This window comes from Vigna umbellata, chromosome 5 (assembly GCF_029865625.1).
Source record: "Vigna umbellata cultivar VRB3 chromosome 5, Vumbellata_1.0, whole genome shotgun sequence".
Lineage (NCBI taxonomy): Eukaryota > Viridiplantae > Streptophyta > Magnoliopsida > Fabales > Fabaceae > Vigna > Vigna umbellata.
In genome coordinates, this window is record NC_142169.1 from 53,294,848 (window position 1) to 53,315,203 (window position 20,356).

Sequence of the window (20,356 nt, forward strand, 5' to 3'; positions counted from 1 at the left end):
GCGAATCTGATGAAGAAGCAAACATCTGTTTAGTGGTGAACGACGACGCTGGAAGCCAAGTAAGTACATCTAGCGATTCTGATAATTATAGTCAAATTAGTGAAGATGAATTGCATGAAACTTATGCTGCTTTAATAGTAGAATCTGAAAAATTAGATAAAGCTCATAAGAAATTGAAAAAGGATTTCAAAAATTTAAAATTAAATTTTGAAAATATTTCTGAAGAAAATAAAAATTTAAAATTAAATTTTGAAAATATTTCTGAAGAAAATAAAAATTTGAAATTAGACTTTGATAATATTTCTGAAGAAAATAAAAATTTAAAATTAAATTTTGAAAATATTTGTGAAGAAAATAAAGATTTGAAAAATAAAGTTTTATTTTTTGAAAAGGGTAAATTAACAAGTAGTGATGAATGTGCTTCTTGTGAAAATTTTAAGAAACTACTAGAACACACAACCTTAGGAGAATGTAGTAAAAATAACGAAAATAAGGTTGTTAAAAATAAGTATGTTCCTAAAATTAAAAATAAACATAATAATAGAACCCGTAGAACATGGGTAGAAAAAGGAACAACTTATAGGAACACAAACTTTGTATCATGCTTTTATTGTATGAAAAATGGTCATACTTCAAATAAATGTAAAATTAAGCATTATGGTGTTCCAAGTGGTAGATATGTTTGGGTTGTAAAATGATTCCTCTTTTTCTAAATCTAACCCAAAGGACCCATACAAGTAGTTGGGTACCTATTGCTTAATATTTAAAATTTCTTTAAAACAAAATTCAAGAAAATTTTATTCCAAGGCCGATGAAACTATTTTTTTGGGTATCTTCTAATATATAAAGCATATATAGTTTTCAATCGGAAAACATTTGAAATAGAAGAATGTGTGCATGTTGTCTTTGATGAAATTGTAGACCTTGAGGCAAAACCTCTTGAGTCAATTGAATTACATGCAGGCAATGTTGAAGAATTGTAGAAGACAACAAATGAAGCGAAGAATGATGACAATCCTCAAGATGAAGATCTAAACAATGTTTTATAAGTTCTTTATCCTAAAATTATTTGCTTTAAATATCCTATTGTGTATGGTTGAATGAATCTTTAAATTTGAAATATTTTTAGTTCATATGCATACTTGCTTTTATTAAGGGGGAGTATTATCTTAGGAGGAGAACATCAAACACAACTTTTTAATTATGATCAAAAAGGGGGAGAAAATGTTTAAAGCTTATTTGTCTACTTGTGCTATTTGTGCTTATTCACTAATGCACTTTTTCTTCCATAAGTTGTGTTTTATCCAGATTATTACTAAAAGCTTTAAATCAAAGGAGTTTTTGATCATCATCAAAAAGGGGGAGAATGTTAGCAAAATGATGAAGATGAAGTTTTGATGATGTCCAAATCAAGTCAAGAGAAATCAAGATTCATGATGTTATGAAGACTTGTATTGCTATGGAAAGCTTTTGTAATAATTGTAGTTTAGTGTCTAGGACTTAGATTTTTAGTGGTTTTGATTCCATGTAATTTTATATTATATAATTAATGTCCAGAGTCAAAATCGCACTGTTTTAATCGATTAAAACAAGTATTAATCGATTAAAACGAGTAAAAGCTGAAAACTCAACCTTTTCTGTTTTAATAGATTAAAACTTGTTTTAATCTATTAGCTAAACGATTAAAATACATTTTAATCGATTAAAGCTGACCGTTGGGGATTTCAGATTTGAAAAACTAGCCGTTGTACTCATTTTAATCGATTAATACTTATGTTAATCGATTAAATGCGTTAGATGGCCCGTTTTCGAAGAATGGAAGGGTATTAGGCTGAGTCTATAAATTGGCTCACTATTTCTTTCAAAAGCAACTCTTCCCTTGTGCTCTAGTACTCAGAAATCATTGAGACTTGTGTGTTCTTGTTCGGCTTGTGAAACTCGTGTCTGTGGAGCTGGTGAAGTGCTGCTACGGTGACAGAGGAAATAGCCGGTTCATCCTTGGTGTGTCTGAGGAGGTGTTCGGAAGAGGAGGTTCATCCTTCGTGAAGTATTCGGAGGAGGTGTTCATCCTTGGTGTGTCCGAGGAAGTGCGTGGAAGAGAATCATCCTTCGTGAAGCATTCGAAGGAGGTGGTCATCCTTTGTGAAGATTCAAAGGAGGTGTAGGTTCATCTCTTGTGGTATCAAGAGAGGTGGTTTCTAAACTTTTACAAATTGTGTTTCTTTGTGATTCTAATTTGTAATTGTTTTGTGTTAGTGAAAAAGGTTTATCTTGTTTGAGATAAGCGACTGGACGTAGGATTGGTAAGATCCGAACCAGGATAAAATCATCTGTGCAAATTTCTCTCAACCTTACTCTCTTTATTTGTCTTTATTATTTGCTTGGTAAGTTTAATTGAGTAGAAATTAAAAGGCACACGTTCGTATTAAAAACCCTCTTGGTTTGTTATTCCACGCTAACAATTCCGCTGCAGCGATTTTAACAGAAAAATGGATGGTTACATGTTTCAAAAACTCTCATAATCATGCGTTACTAGATGAGAAAGAAGTTCGATTTCTTCCAGCTTATCGTGATATCCCTATTAATGGTCAAGCTCGTATAATATTATTGTCGAAAGTTGGTTGCTCGGTAAGTCTCATTATGAGAGCGCCTGAAGTGGAGAAAGGGATAGAGCCAGGACATCTACCACTTTTGGACAAAGATATTAGAAATTTTATTCAATGTCAAAGTAGCATTGGTAAAAAGAACGACGCTTCAGATGTTCTCAAATTATGCAAAGGTTTGAAAGACAAAGATTATGCTTTCCAATATGATTTTACATTGGTTGAAAGTAACAAGTTAGAGCATATTATTTGGGTATTTGGTGATTCCAAACGACATATGAATTTTTTTGGGGATGTGGTTGTCTTTGATACTACGTACCGGATTAATCGTTATGATATGCCTCTTGGACTATGGGTTGGAGTTAATAATCATGGAAATTCTATTTTTTTGGCTGTGTTCTATTAAGGGAAGAGAAGATACCTTCCTTCACATGGGCTTTAAAGGTAAGTTGTAATTATTTGTTGTTATTTTTGTTTCTTAAATATTAACTTTTGTATTTTCATAATTTTTATTGTTTGTTATATTTTTAGAGCTTTGTACGCATTGCCAAAGGGAAATGTCCACAAACAATTCTAACTGATCAAGACCATGCACCTAAAGAAGATATTTCAACGGAATTGCCAAATACAAAGCATGCTTTTTGCATATGGCATATTGCGACAAAGTTGCCAACTTGGTTTTCTTCCCTTTTGGGTACAAAATATGATGACTTCAAAACTGAGTTTTATAGGCTATATAATTTAGAATGTGCAGGTGATTTTGAACAACAATGGGATTTAATGGTTGGACGCTTTCATGTAAGTAATAACACACACATTGAGGCATTGTATTCTCATCGTCAATTTTGGGCCTTAGCCTATTTGAAAGAATTATTTTTTACTGGGATGACGATAACCGGACGTTCAGAATCTATAAATTCATATATTAAAAGATTCTTGGATGTTAAAACGAGTTTGGTGGACTTTGTGAATCAAGTAAGAATATATTATTTTTTGGTTCTACAAGTTTTTTTTCTTCCCTTTTTATAATCAACTTATAATTTTTTCATATTTCCTTTTTTTAAGGTTGAAGTTGTTGTGAACATTAGAAATCAAGCTGGAGAAGAGGCGAGAATGCGTCAAAAATATCATAATCCTCTAATGAAAATGAGTTTTCCAATCGAGGAACATGTTGCACCCATACTCACACCATATGCCTTTGAGTTACTTCAACATGAGATTGAGTTATCTACAAATATTCAACAACTGTGATTAACAATGACTCTTACTCGGTGCGACATCATACCAAACTTGATGGAGGTCGTTCTGTAACTTGGATAAAGGAAAAAAATTCAATTCATTGTTCTTGTAAAGAATTTGAATTTTTTGGGATACTATGTAGACATGTTATTCGAGTGTTGTTGAAGAATGATTATTTTAGCATTCCAGAAGAATATCTTCCTTCTCGATGGAGAAAAGAAAGCTCATTGATCCCACGATGTTCTAAATGTTGATGAGTGTAATGTTGAAAATCCTATAACTTCTAAAACAAAAGGTCGACCAAGAGGATTGTACCAGAAGGGACCGGTCGCCGTACGGAAGGACATCCACGTCATGGGATTGCCAGACGGACCGGCCGCCCGTAGTACCGTATGAGACTTAGGAAACTACCCTTCTACTTACTGATAGGAAGGGCCGGGTACTGAAGGGGCGGACGCCCATGTGCCCCATGATTACTCACTATTGTGAAAGGTTGTATGGCAGGGCGGACACCCGTGCACCCGTACCCAAGACTCACCCGAAGCCGGCCGTCCAGGCCGCGGACCCATCAGGACCGGCCGCCCTCGAAGATAAGACCGGTGAGGACGGCCGACCACCGTATTAATCACCTTGGTTCAAGGTAAGCAGGGTTTAAAAGCTATTTGGCTAAATTGGGCCGTGATTAACTTTTCACTAATCCCAAGCCCATAGCGAAAACTATAAATACAGATCCAAGGTGAGTGGTAGATAGGTTGCATTTACTGCACATTCATTACTGTCTGAGAAAAACGCCTTAGTTCTCAACTGACTTTGGCATCGGAGAATCTTTTGCAGGTCTCCCACCGGCGACGAGAAGCGAGTGACGTGGAGACGTGGGACCCGCACAGCCCCTCACATCTGAAACAAGGATCAAGGCCAAAAGGAGGAGTTGAAGCTGCAAAGAAGTCTCGTCGTTGTCATGATCCTAACTATGGTGGAACCAATCATGACTCATGAAATTGTCCAATCCAAAGAAAGACTCAGTTTTAGCTTCTCAATCATCTCGTAATAAATAATGCATAAATGACATATGTATTTTTATCTTTTAATTTTATTTTACAGTGAACTAGCTTTTTATTTTGTGTAATTTAGTCTTTTCCCTTAAAAAGCTCTTTGTAACCTTAGTTAAATATAAATGAATAAGTTTTTCTATATGCTTGTTATTGGATACATGTTTTTTTCTCTTTACTATCTAAATGGAAACAAATGAAAAGACTAAATAGTGTATGTTGTATTTGGTGTTATGATATTAAAAGCATGTGCTTGTAACAACTTGTAAGCCAAACGTCCTGTTAAAGTTTTCTCAAAGTGCACTTCTAAAATAATATATATTAATCACTTCTAAAATCTCACATTTTAACAAGATTTTACTACATTAAATTACCTACTACATGAATGCTATATGTAAAAAATTATAATAAAAAGTCTTATTTATATATTCCTAAAAATATTATAGTTAAAAATATTCCAAAAGTCATGGTTGATAAATAACTACTTTCTACTTTATTTTTTATTTTAAAAAACAACTAATAAAGTCATGGGTCATAAATAACTAGCCTTTATTTTTTATTTTAAATTAAATTTTAAAATTATTAAAATATCATTGGATTTAAAGTATGTTTTTTTTTAATAAAAATTTTTTTTAACCTAAAACTTGATACACTTGACTAAAATGTACCAACTAAAAAAAAGACCTTACATAAATTAGCAAAGCCCATATATATATATATATATATATATATATATATATATATATATATATATATATATATTACTTAACATTGAACTAATCATTTTCTAACAAAATTCTCCATTTGGAGAAAGCTTTCCTTTTGAAGAAACAATATTTGAAATCCCAGACACTGTTCACAATCCTCATCAACAAATTTTTCTCTATTTATGTCAAACTTCACCAAATAGAAATTAGGAATGGATAACACAATTGAAATTTTAAGAAAATAGGATATTGTGTGAATGTTTTTTTTACTATAAACGTTTTTGTGAGTTTAATACGATGAGATACAAATAAAAGAATATAGTATCTTCAAAGGAGTGAATTAGATTATAAATGCAATCGCAATGGAAAGACATAATGTATAATGTGAGAGAAATAAAGAGAAGTATTTTTACTAGCAACAAAATTAACCTTTTATGGTTTCAAAGATACGAGATCTTTTCAATAAGAGTCTATCAATAAAGAGATATTGAATATTTCTTTACTTAATTGATAATTTTTCTAAGAATTTATATGTTTCTAATTCTAAGTCCCAAATAGAAGTTACGCACTAATAAAAAAATTATTTTGTTTTTTACAACTTTATATATATATATATATATATATATATATATATATATTAAAACAACTCAATTCTATCTCTTAATTACATTTAATTTTAATAAAAAATGTTTAAAATTAAATATAATCATTTATTTATATATCTTCCAAATTATCTTTTGCTCTCATGGTATAATAAGTAAGATTTCTTTTTTTATTGATTTCATAATTGTATTGTATGATCGTCTGATCAGCTTAAAGACCAGATGGTCCTATCAACCTGAAATACTTTAAGTGAAAATTAAAACTAAAAAAATTACATTATACTTAAATATGATAATTATCATAATTAGGTTAGTGTTAATTTGAAGTTCATTCAAAAATTTATAAATACATGTTTATGGTATTGTGGTAGATTGGTTACATTTAATACATATTTATTATTAGAATCGTCGGATTCTTACAAACTTTGACACCGAAATATGTTCTGCAGGTAACATTTCAGTTCAACCAAACTGTAACCAGAATAGAGTGTCAGAATGAAGAAAAATCAATAATTATGCTTGGAATTAGAAACACAAATTAAGGAGAAATGTTGACTTTGACTCACATAATTGAAACAATAATGATAGCATCTTTACAAAGAAAATCATAATTCATATTAAAAAGCTTATTAATATAATAATCAAGTTTATCTTATTAATAACGTTGAAGTCAATTCGAGCATATGACATTCTCAGTGACGGAGTTTGGTTATTTTATAGGCCATCCAAACAAATTTCACTTGTTCGTTAAGATGTAATAATATTACATTCTTTATTTTAAAATATGAGTATTTAAAAAAATAGTTTTTTAGATATAAAAGTTAAACAATTATTGGATTTGAAAACAGGAAAACAAATATAACATTTATCACGATTTTTTTTACTTGTTCACATACTATCAATTAATAATTTTATTATTAAATTTTTGATATCATATTTAAAAGAAAATTAGTTTAAAAACTCAACTTCATTATTTTACTGTAGATAAATCATCTAATTTTGAAGAATTTATTAATCATATTTAAATCATGATAATGTTTGGTAGAAGAAAAAAGTACATTTTACTTTAGTAGATTTTTCTTTCTATAATGATTTATTATAACAAGATTACAAGATAAAATAAAAGATGATTAAAAATTTAGATACGATTTAATTATTGAAAGGTTCAATAATTTGAAAGAAAAAAAACAATCTATTAGGTATATATGTTTTTATAATTATAATTATATTAAATTATACATTCAATTTTATTATATTAATAATAATAATAAAATATATAAATTTTGAATATATTATTTTGATGTAAAATTAGTAATAGCCACTTATCCTATGTTGTATTCATATTAATCGAACACCTTCCTCTACTAATACTCTTCTCTCTAGAACATAGGGAGGTGTATTTTGTAATTCAAAATTCACTTAAATAATTTCATTACTTTGCGGAACACTTACAAAATAGGGTAACAATTTAGCTTTTCAAGATAATCATAAGCTTTTAAAAAATAAAATTTGATTAAAATTGGAAACGTTTTAAATAACTTATGAAATCAATTAAATTGCGATGAGAATTCAGTTTTTTCTCCATAAAAAGATTTTTAAGTCTGTGGAAGTTCTTTAGTTGAGGGTCATGCTTAGTATATATAATTATCGTAAAATTTCATTAGCATATTTTTATTTGAATAATTAAATTGAATCGAAAAAAATTAATATAAAATAAATTTTAATAATTTTAAATTGTCGATATTTTTAGTTTATTTTGATTGTTACATTTTGGTTAAAGTTTATTTACACTTTTTAACTATTATTTTTTTATCAAGATTTAATGATATTGTTTTTTTATTGATATAGTCAAAATTATGTCAATTGACATTGGTAAAGGGTATTCTTACAAATATTGAACGATTTCTTTATTTTTATTGACTTTGTTTTTGGTTAATATTGACAAAAAAAGTATTCATTAATATTGATAAATAATAAATTCTAGTTAATGTTGACTATAATTTTTTTTCAAACAACATTAGAAAAATATTAGCAAACTATTAACCAATAATAACAATTGTGTTGATAAAAAAAATACTATAAATATAGATAAAAAATAATCTTTTTAGTTTATATTCACAAAAAATCTAATTTCTATGACATTAGTCAAAATGATTAAAAAAATCCTAATTAGTCATTCTAAGAATATTTTAATCTTAACTATATTCATAACCACAATCAAAATCAAGCTAATGAAATTACACGAGAGAAAAATCAATTAAATTTGATAATATGAGGATTTGATTTTTTTTTTTTTTACTTTTTTACATTAAATTTGAAATTCTTTACAGCATTAAAGTTGAAAAAAAAATAGTCTTCAATATCACTACCCAAATCCCCATTATATTTTTTACCTATTCTTTTAAGAGTTAACAACCATATTCATAACTCAACATTTATTTCATTATTTATGATTTTAAAAATCATTTATAATTCGTAACATCCTATTTATTAATAACATACAATTACTAAATAATATCACATAATTAATATTTATTAATAGATAACTCAAAAATATATTTTTATTACAATTATTTTATCATATCAAAATATTTTATATAACTAAAAAAAATTTGCCAAATCAAAAATATAATTAAACTTTTTAAAAGAAGCTTATACAAATCAAGATCACCCTAGACCTATACTACATCACTAACATCCTGAATTATATCAACAACTACATTACTCACACTGTTATCACAGTAAACAAAGAGAATATAGAGACATAATTAAAAAAATAAGCTAATGTTCAAAAAGAGCCACAAACATAAAGATTTCACCACACATAAATACTCTAGACTGAATTATCTGGATACATATATTGATATCAGACTCTAGTGAGTTATGTATGTGTGGTGGTAGAATAGTTTGCCCACTCAAGCTACCACACACAAGATTAGTCTTTAAATCATCTTTGGCCAAGGTAAAAACACTAGACTAAGATCTCATACACCTTTCACTACATACCCCACTCCTTTTTACATGAGATTGTGTGGTTATTAAAGCGACATGATACCTCCAAATACTGAATTCATGTAGCAACCTATACACTAATAAACACCACCATAGAATCTCGAAAGATGATCATGAAATTACACCCAACACATGTATTACCCATCATCATTACAATATCATACATGAATAAATACAATAATACTCTTAGACATGCATAACTTACATTACATTGAAACAGATATACTAAAGATTCAATAAATCTAAATATGTCAAACAAACACATTTAAGCATATTCAGATTATAAGAAAAGCGGAAGCAGAAAGACCAACCTCTAGTCATTGTTGTATGCTTGCTTAGCTTCTAGATTTTGAACCCTTGCTCTTAAAATAAGATGGTGATGTATATGAAGTAAAGAGTAGGCTCAGTGACCAGATTGTCCAAATTTCTGTATATCTCCAAAACCATCACAGAGTCTTTTAACATTGGAAGAGTTTGTTGCGGGAATCACAACACATCCATGCACGTTTGAAAACGGTTTTAAAAATGGATCACTTTCAAAAGGATCCTAACTAGAAAAAAAATAATGGGAGAGGATATAACCTTAAAAAACGGAGACACTCTATTGTGTAAAGGCTAAAATTCTCTCGCTTGGTCCGTTTTATCCAACCATCAAAAGTAATAAGAGACCAAATATATGAATTATGTTGATAGTTCCTCTAATAATGAGTATTATCTCCCATGTAATACGATGTATTAAGTCTCACATCACAAGCTCTTAACTCTAACGAATAAACCATATGTCTATTCTAGGTCACAATTAAATGAGTTTTCTTAGAGTAACAATTATGTGCACAAATAATTGAGAAAACATTAAACTGAACAAGAGTTTTATCCAAATGAAAGTACTTACAATGATTATCATATCATGGAACCAAATCCCATTCGCGTTACATGGTCCTTAAAATTCTCTGGTGGCATGCCTTTAGTTAAAGGATCAACAATCATCAACTCAGTGCTAGCATGCTCAATGATCACTTTCTTTTCTTTAACACGTTCTATTATGGCTAGATATTTAATATCGATGTGCTTACTTCGACTTCCACTTTTATTATTCTTAGCCATAAAAACAGCAACAGAGTTATCATAATACAACTTCAGTGGCCTAGTAATTGAGTCCACAACTCTAAGCCCATATTCAACCATACATCATGTGAAGTAGCCTCAAAACAAGAAATGAAATCAGCTTCCATAGTAGAAGTAACAGTCAAGGTATGCTTTTTGCTACTCCAAGATATAGCTCCACAAGTAAGCATGAAAACATAGCCAGATGTAGATTTTCTAGTATCAACACAACCAACAAAGTCTGAATCAGAGTAGCCTACCACTTCCAAATTATCAGTTTGTCTATACATGAGCATGAAATCTTTTGTTTCCTGAAGATATCTCATTACTTTCTTTACAACTTTCCAATGGTCAACACTTGGATTACTCTGATATCTTTTTAAAACTCTAACTGCAAATGCAATGTCAAGTCTACTTGAGCATACTTAAGACTTCCGACAACTGAAACATATGGAATATTTTTCATCTGTTCCCGCTCAAGATCATTTTTTGGGCATTGACTTAATTCAAGTTTGTCACCCTTTACAATGGGAGCTACACTTGGTGAACAATCTTTCATGTTAAATCTCGCTAGAACTTTATTGATATAGGTCTCTTGAGATAAACAAAAAATACCTGGAGATCTTTCTCTATGGATCTTAATGCCTATGACATAAGATGCTACACTCATATCCTTCATATCAAAGTTATTTGAGAGAAATTGCTTCACCTCATATAACATACCCTTGTCGTTGGTTACAAGAAAAATGTCATCCACATATAAAACAAGAAAACAAATTTTGTTTCCACTAACCTTCTAGTATATACATTGATCCATGATGTTTTCTTCAAAACCAAAAGAAGAGATAGCTTCATGAAATTTTAAATACCCGTTTTAATCCATAGTTGGACTCATTAAGCTTAAATACTAAGTGCTCACTGTTTCTAGAGAAAAATCCTTCAGGTTGTTTCATGTAAACCTTTTCCTCTAGATCGCCATTAAGGAATGATGTTTTCACATCCATTTGATGTAACTCAAAGTCAAAATGAGATACTAATATCATGATTATTCGTAAAGAATCCTTCTTAGATACATGAGAAAAAGTCTTCTTTGAGTGAATCCTTTGGCAACAAGTCTCACATTATATCTTTCAATGTTACCTTGAGAGTCCTTCTTAGTTTTGAAGACCCATCTACATCCAATGGGTGTTAGACCATTTGGCAACTCAATAAGACCCCAGACTTGATTAGATGTCATAGAATCCATCTTATCTTTCATAGCATTATGCCACAAATTTGATTCCTTAGAACTCATGGATCATTGTCAACTCCAATGTTATAATATGATTCTTGCAAATACACTTCATAATCACTAGAAACGGTTGGTCTTTTGATTCTAGTAGATCTTCTTAATGTTGTCTTAACATTTTGATGAGAAGCTTGTTGTTCAACTGGTTGTTCAACATTTACTTGTTGCTCCTCGTCAACAACTTGATCTATATTATCATTCTCAACAATTTGTGGAGCTTCAATTATTGTTTGTCTAATACGCTTTGAACTGGATGAGCGTGAATAACTACCAATCTATCATTTGATTGAGAGGTTTGAGCTTCATGGTGATCTTTTTCAATATCAACATCTTGATTTAAATCACTCTCACTAATCAAGTCATTTTCAAGAAACTTTGCATTTCTTGATTTCACAATCTTAATGTTATGAGTTGGACAATAGAATCTATACCCTTTGGACTTTTCAGCATATCCAATGAAATACCCTCTAATAGTCCTTGGGTTTAGTTTCTTCTCTTGTGGATTATAAATTCTAACTTCAGACAGACATCCCCAAACGCACATGTCGTAAACTAGGTTTCCAACCTTTGAACAACTCATAAGGTGTTTTTAAAACAACCTTAGTTGGGACCCGATTTACTATATACACAACCATCTTACGTGCTTCAGTCCACAAGAATTGAGGAAGTTTTGAATTACTCCTTGTACTTCTCACCATATCCATCAAGGTTTGATTTCTTCTTTCTACCACACCATTCTGATATGGAGAGCCAGGCATGGTATATTGGGAAACAATCCCATGTTCTTGAAGAAATCTAGCAAAGGGACCAGATGCTTGTCCATTCTCCGTGTATCTACTGTAGTACTCTCCACCTCTGTCTAATCTCACAATCTTAATTTTCTTTCCACATTGTAACTCTACTTCAACCTTAAAAACTTTAAAGGCATCCAAGGCTTCATCCTTAGAACGAAGTAAGTACAAATACATGTATCGGGAGTAACCATCTATAAAGGTGATAAAGTATTTTGGACTACTTACATCCATATCCATACAACAAATATTTGTATGAATAATTTCTAGTAAACTTGAACTCCTTTTAGCACCTCTTTTGGACTTGTTACTTTGCTTTCCCTTAAAGCAATCCACACAAGTCCCAAAATCAACAAAATTAAAGGAGCGTCTTTTTAACCTAGCGGAAACATGCATAAAACTATAAGCAGCGTCGTTTTTCAATTTAATAGAGTAAAGATCGTCGCATAATTTCCCAAAGCCAATAACTTTGGATTTATTCAATAAAGTATAACCAAAATCCATAAAATTAAAGGAAAAACCCAAAGGTGCAAGTTATGAAATAGAAATCAAGTTCTTTCTAAAATTAGGAACATAAAAAGTTTTTTTCTAAACTTAAAACAAAACCATTGCTTAAAACTAAATTGCATGTCCCAACGACTTCTACATGTGAACTCATCTTGCTTCCTGAATCGATACATTGCTCACTTCCCATTGGTTTCCTTAGGTTTTCCATACCATGCAAAGGAATTAGAAACATGAATTGTAGAACCAGAATCAATCCACCATGTGTTATGATTAAAGTTAGTCAAATTAGATTCGTAACAAACAAAAGCAAACAAATTACCTTTCTTTTCAAGCCAATCCTTAAACTTTTGACATTCCTTCTTCATGTGTCCCTTCTTTTTACAAAAGAAACATTTGGACTCCTTTTTAATAACTAGCTGAGCAGGAATCTTTCTCTTCTTATTAACTTGGTTATTCTTATTCTTAAAAGAAGTGGTCAAGTTCACCTTCTCCCGTTCTTCTATCAATAACCTTTCTTCTTCTTGAACACACATAGTCAATAACTCATTAATAGACCACTTATTCTTATGTGTGTTGTAAGAGACTTTAAAGGGGCATAATGGTGAGGTAAAGTGCACAAAATATAGTGTACTAGGAAAGAATAAAAAATGGTAACTTCCAAAGCTTTTAGTTGAGCCACAATGTCCCTTATGCGCATGATATGATCACGTACTCCCTTAATTCCAGTAAGCTTTAAGGATGAAAATTGCATTATAAGTGTGTTGGCAAGAGATTTATCAGATGTCATAAATTGTTCATCAATAGCCCTGAGTAAATCCTTGACATTCTCATACTGGTTAATTGAACCCCGGATCCCAGTGGAAATGTTGGCTTTTATGAACGTTACGGAGAGACGATTTGACCTCTCCCATTTTTCATAAGGATCAATGGCATCTAAAGTGCTACTCTCAATAATACATGGTGGTTCTGGTTTTCTAATAGCATAGTCAATGTCCATCCAACCTAATTGAAGAAGAACTCTCACCTTCAAAACCCTATAATTATCACCTTTCAAATCGGGAATACCACACTTGATATCAGAAATATTCACAGATTGAGAAACTACAAATTCAAAATCATGTTCATTATCATAATTTGAGACTAAAATAAATGTCATGTGTGAGACCCGAAGAAAATAAACAAATCTAAACATTATTTTCTTAATAATAATTACTAATTATTTATTTTATGATTTTTGGGTAATATTATGGCATAGTAAACAGTGTTTTATTTAGTTTATAAATTTTTTATATGCATAATTATTAATGAAACTTCAAGAAATTATGTATGGTGTTTATGATTGCTAATTGGTCTTGGATTTAAGCCTTTGATGGGCCAAGGTTTGGCAAATTATAGTTTTGTTCTTTTTTTAAGTAAATGGTGGGGTCTACTTTGTTGGCAAATTGATTGAGTAAAGGGGTCCACGAGAATGGTTGTGGCAGTTATGAAGTGAAAAGTGGGATGTTAGGATTGTCAAAGCGGCTGCAGCGGAATGATTAGCATGGAATAACAAACCAAGAGGGGTTTTAATCAAACATGTGCCTTTTAATTTCTACTCAATTAAACTTACTATGCAAATAATAAAGATAAATAACAAGAGTAAGGTTGAGAGAAATTTGCACAGATGATTTTATCCTGGTTTGGATCTTACCAATCCTACGTCTAGTCGCTTATCTCAAAACAAGATAAACAATTCACTAATCACAAAACAATTACAAATTACAATCACAAAGAAACAATTTGTAAAAGTTTAGAAACCACCTCCCTTGATACCACAAGAGAAGAATCTACACCTCCTTTGAGTCTTCACAAAGGATGAAACACTTCCTCCGAATATTTCACGAAGGATGACTTCCTCTTCCAAACACCTCCTTACACGCACCAAGGATGAACCGACTATTCCTCTGTCACCGTAGCAGCACTTCACCAGCTCCACAGACGAGAGTTTCTCAAGCCGAACAAGAATACACAATTCTCAATGATTTCTGAGTTCTAGAGCACAAAGGAAGAGTTGATGTTGAAGGAAAATAAGAGCCTATTTATAGACTCAAGCAAATACTCTTTCATTCTTCGTTTCCATCCATTTAACGCTTTTAATCGATTAATATTAGTGTTAATCGATTAAAATGAGTACAACGGCTAGTTTTAATGGCTAGAAAACTCCAACTGTCACTTTTAATCAATAAAAAGGTATTTTAATCGATTGGCTAATAGATTAAAATATATTTTAATCTATTAAATTGGAAAAGTTTGAGTTTTCAGCTTTTACTTTGTTTAATCGATTAATACTAGTTTGGCTTAATACCATTATTGGTCCTAATTTTGGTTGGCTATGTTCAAAATGGTCTTAATTTTTTTTCTGTTCAATGTAGTCCTAAAGATCATAATTTGTGTTCAATTTAGTCCTTTTTGCAAACGCCGTTTAAATCATTAACGGCCAAATGTCCAACACTCCAATTAGAGAGTGAAATGGTCATGTATTGGTTGACATGGAGTCCTTAAGGCGTCATGAGGTGGATTTATGATATGGAGAACATAGTGAAAGCTTTGAAAACACAATTTTAGAAACAAGAGCAAAGCTTCTAAAAGGAATTCCCAAACCAGAAATCCCAATTTCAAGATCGAAAAACCTAAATTCCCAATTCGCAATTTCAGAAACCCTAACTATTTTGCCACCACCTGTAGGGGAAGAACAGAGAAAACCCAATTCAAAAAGGAGATGTTGCCGCTGCCCTCGCCATCTTCATGCACTCATAATCGCGAGCTCTACACACAGAAACTGAAACCCCCAATATTAGAATCGAAAACAAGAACAAAAAACCCCAAAACCAAAAAAAAATGAAACAAAGAACAATTGCTCCCCTTCCTGCAAGACAAACCAGAAAAAGAGAAAAGGAAGGGAGCCTCCATCCTTGTGCCACAAACGAAAACGGAGAGAATGAGAGTTTTCTGAAATCGTCGAACTAAAATAGGGGGAAGAGGAAGAAGAAAAGGGTCTCCTTACGCGACGAAGGAGCCCTACCCAGATCGCACCTTCACAATGTCGTTGCCTCCTTCGAACAAACAGGGTCACCAGTTCTTCACTAAGGGCCTAAAGCCACAATGCGAGTTACAAGCCCAGATTCTCACCACTACAAAGCCATGAACAATAAAAGCTCTCTCCCCTAATCTGAGTTTTGATTTGAGAAGAGTAATTCCAATATTTAGGGTTCGTCAGATTAGTCTGAGGTAAGGATTCATAACTTAACAAAAGAAGAAGGAAAATAACTAGGATTTAGGAAATCTGATTTACGAAACTAAATTTTAGGGCTTAATCCTAATATATTAATTAGGATTTCGAATTTAATAAATAATTAAAAATTTAAAAAATGTTATTTACTAAAAGAAACCCTATGCCACGTTACATAAATCCACCTCACTATGCTTGAAAGAGTTCACGTCAATCAAACGCATGACATCTCATTCACTAATTGCAGTGTTGGACATTTGGTCATTAACGATTTAAACGGCGTTTGCAAAAAAAACTAAATTGAACACAGATTACGATCTTTAGGACTACATTGAACAAAAAAAAATTGGAACCATTTTGAACATAGCCAACCAAAATTGGGACCAATAATGGTATTAAGCCTACTAGTTTTAAACGATTAAAACAGTTCGATTTTGACTCTGGACATTAATTACATAATATGAAAGTACACGAAATCAAAACCACTAAGAACCTAAGTCCTAAACATAAAATTACAATTATTACAAAAGCTTTCTATTGCAATACAAGTCTTCAAAGGATCTTCTTGAATCTTGATATCTCTTGACTTCATTTGGACATCATCAAAACTTCATCTTTATCATTTTGCTAACAAGGATAGGCAATTAACGAGGAAAGAGAAAGTTAGTTTAAAAAATAAAATAAAATAATTAATATAGTGTTCACTATATTTATTTTATTTTAATGGATTTAGTGTTAGTTATTAAAAAGGGTGTGTATATAGTATATATTTTCCTTTTTCTTATTTCGGTTGATGATGTGTGAATAAAATGTAATTACATTCATATCTTAGTTTAGGCCATTTGCATACATAATTGCAGTAATTGAATGATTTAGTCATGCATTATCCTTGTTTCAGATCATACATTGGGATTTTGTGTTTTTCCTTTTAGATTGGTGATTTTAAGTGCCAAAATCACAATTTAGGAAGAATTGATGTCTAAGATGAAGAGATGAAACCAGAGAGTTCCACGACCTAGCTGTGGACTGTTCCACGACCTGTGGATTTTGTTCCAAAATGCAGATGCAAAACAGAGAGTTCCACAACTGGGCTGTGAAAGTTTCCACAACCTGTGGATTTAGCTCGAGAAAACAGAAGGCAAAACAGAGAGTTTCACAAGTGAGTTGTGGCTTTTACCGCACCTGTGGGTTTACGTCAGGAATTGTAGAATTGAAAGCAGAGAAGAGCACATGCATATTGAGGATTTTTCCATGAGCTGTGAAATTTTCCAGAGTAGTTACTAATCTCTTTTATGACGTGGATTTAAAGAGATTGAAATTAAATAGAACTGGGGGAAGTTACATAGAGCGAGTAACTACTTTCCAAAAAAAAGGGAATTGATGCAAAATTATAGGAGGATTGATAGGAGAGGATTTAAAAAGGTAATTTGCGGGGGGGGGGGGGGGTGATATATATAGGGAAAAAGGTGAAGAAGGGAGGAGGCACTAGGAACGTACCAGGACATCAACGTTCACGACTTCAAGACTACTTCTTCTTTTTCTTCTGGTTTGCTTTTGAATTTTACATTATGCAAAATTGACTTGTCATTAGTTTGATGATTGTGTTATCATTGTTTCGAGAATGTTTATAACATAAGGGTTTGTCACTTGATTGTGCAAGTATAATATTGTTAATTGTTTTGGAATTGGGTTTATGTTTGTGATGCCCGGTGAAGCTCCTGGAAGTGTGGTGGAAGCAGCACTGGTACTTGCCCAGTGAAGCTCTTTGAGAATATAGTGGTGGGAGGTGTATACTTGTTCGGTGAAGCCCAAGAGGGTGGTGGAAAGCATATAATTGTCCGAGGAATCTCTAAGAGAGTGGTGGGAAGTGGTGTACTTGCCGGTGAAGCCTTCTAGAGAGTGGTGGGAGATGTCAATATGTAATAGTGTGGTAAAGTGTACTAGCCCGGTGAAGCTCTTTAAGAGAGTGGTGGGAGGTGACAATCAATCTTATGTTGTATATGGGTAATCGGTGGTGATTCAATGTATAGTGAATGGTTTCAAATAAATTGGGGTAGGGTTGGTGAATGATCGAGGGAGTCGGGGTGTGAATTGCTTACTTTGACAAAATCATTTTTTGGTTATATACTGGTGACTTGAAATTCTGATAGTGTGAGTGTTAATGATTTAATGTGTTGTCATGTAAAGATGTGTATAGGAGTATGATGATATTTACTATTCGGAAATCTTATTCTAAGTTGATGTTGAATACTTATGTATATTTATGACCTGTTTCTGTTAGCTCACCCTTTGCATGTTTGTGGTTCCTTTGCATGTTTGTGGTTCCTTTGCATGTTTGTGGTTGTGGTTTCCACATGCAATGATCGTACTTGTACGAGAGTAGATGTTTTTACAAATGTAGCTAAAGCGAAGTTGAGCAATGAGATACATAGGAGAATTATGAGATTTTAAGTACAATGTTAATAGGTTTTGTAATGGAATTCAATGAATGCTTTATAGTTGCATTTGATTTAGGAAGTTTTCGAAATTTAGTTATAATAAATGGAAGTTTTTATTTAAATTGTATCTCACAATGGTATTAGAGTTAAGTATTAAAAGGTTTTTGTAAACCCGTGGCATCTCAAAATTTGGAGTGTTACATCATGTTTTACCAATACAAACATGTCTTTATCAATGAGTCTATTAACATAAAACTTGTCTATGGGCTAAAGTCTTACTCATTTAACCTTATGATAAAACTATTAAATTATATCACATTTCCTAATTCCTGTGGGAAAATTAAGAATTATAATAAATATTTTATCCTAATTAATCATACAAATGTAAGAAAAATCATGTGGGTATATCTCATCACATTATATATAATTAATTACAATTAATGTTTTAATAAAGTGATTTTTATAATATAATTTAATTAACTAAAGTTGTTGTGGTTACTCTCAAATTGTTAAAAAATCCACTAAACATTAATATTCCCTAAAGGTCTTATATTTAATCAAAATAAAATATAAAAATCATATTATAAACATATAATATTTAAATTTATTATACTAACATTAAATATTAGTATAAATTTCACTTATCTTTCTATACTTTTAATTGAACTGCGTGTATAACAAATTTTGCCTGTCATAACATACATACATATATATATATATATGTATATATATATATGTATATGTATATATATATATATATGTATATATACATATACATATATATACATATACATATATATATATATATATATATATATATATATATATAAAACAATTAATATGTGTAGAACGAAATGACAAGTCTTAACTAAAAAACCAAAACAGCAGCGTACATTCAACCTCCAGCATATGTATGCAGGTAAAGAAGAAAATAAAAACTGAAATATACGTTTCTAAAAGATGCCCAAAATGAAACACAAAAACAAAAAGCATTTCGATCATCTTCAACCTTCACATGGGTCCCTAACAAAGCGTATACTAAACGCAAACCCAAAATAATATCTAAGAGTTTTAGCATCAAAACATTTCATCACTGAAAGTTCACAGAAAGCTTTGTTCTTTCTACCTAGTTTCAAAACAATTGATAAAATTAAAAAACACAATAAGCAGAGGAGTGAACTAGACAAGGCAGAGGATAAACATGCTAATACCAAATGAAACAGATTTATACTAAAGATTCAATAAATCTAAATATGACAAACAAGTCATTTAAGCATATTCAGATTATAAGAAAAGCAGAAGTAGAAAGACCAACCTCCCACTATTGTTGTATGCTTGCTTAGCTTCTAGTTTATGAACTCTTGCTCTTAAAACACGATGGTGATGTATATGAAGTAAAGAGTAGGCTCACTAACTAGATTATCCAAATTTTTGTATATCTCCAAAACCATCACAAAGTCTTTTAACGTTGGAAGAGTTTGTTGTGGGAATCACGACATAAGCACGCACGTTTGAAAACAGTTTTAAAAATGGACCACTTTCAAAAGGATCCTAACTGAAAAATAAATAAATGGGAGAGGATATAACCTTAAAAAATGGAGACACTCTATTGTAACCTCTCTACTGTATAAAGGCTAACATACATTCTATTTCATACGGTCAAAGAAGAAGAAAATTTCAAACATACACACTAAAGTTAAGAGGTGGTGCCAAACACCAAACTTCTTGCAAATGGTGGCACTCAGCGC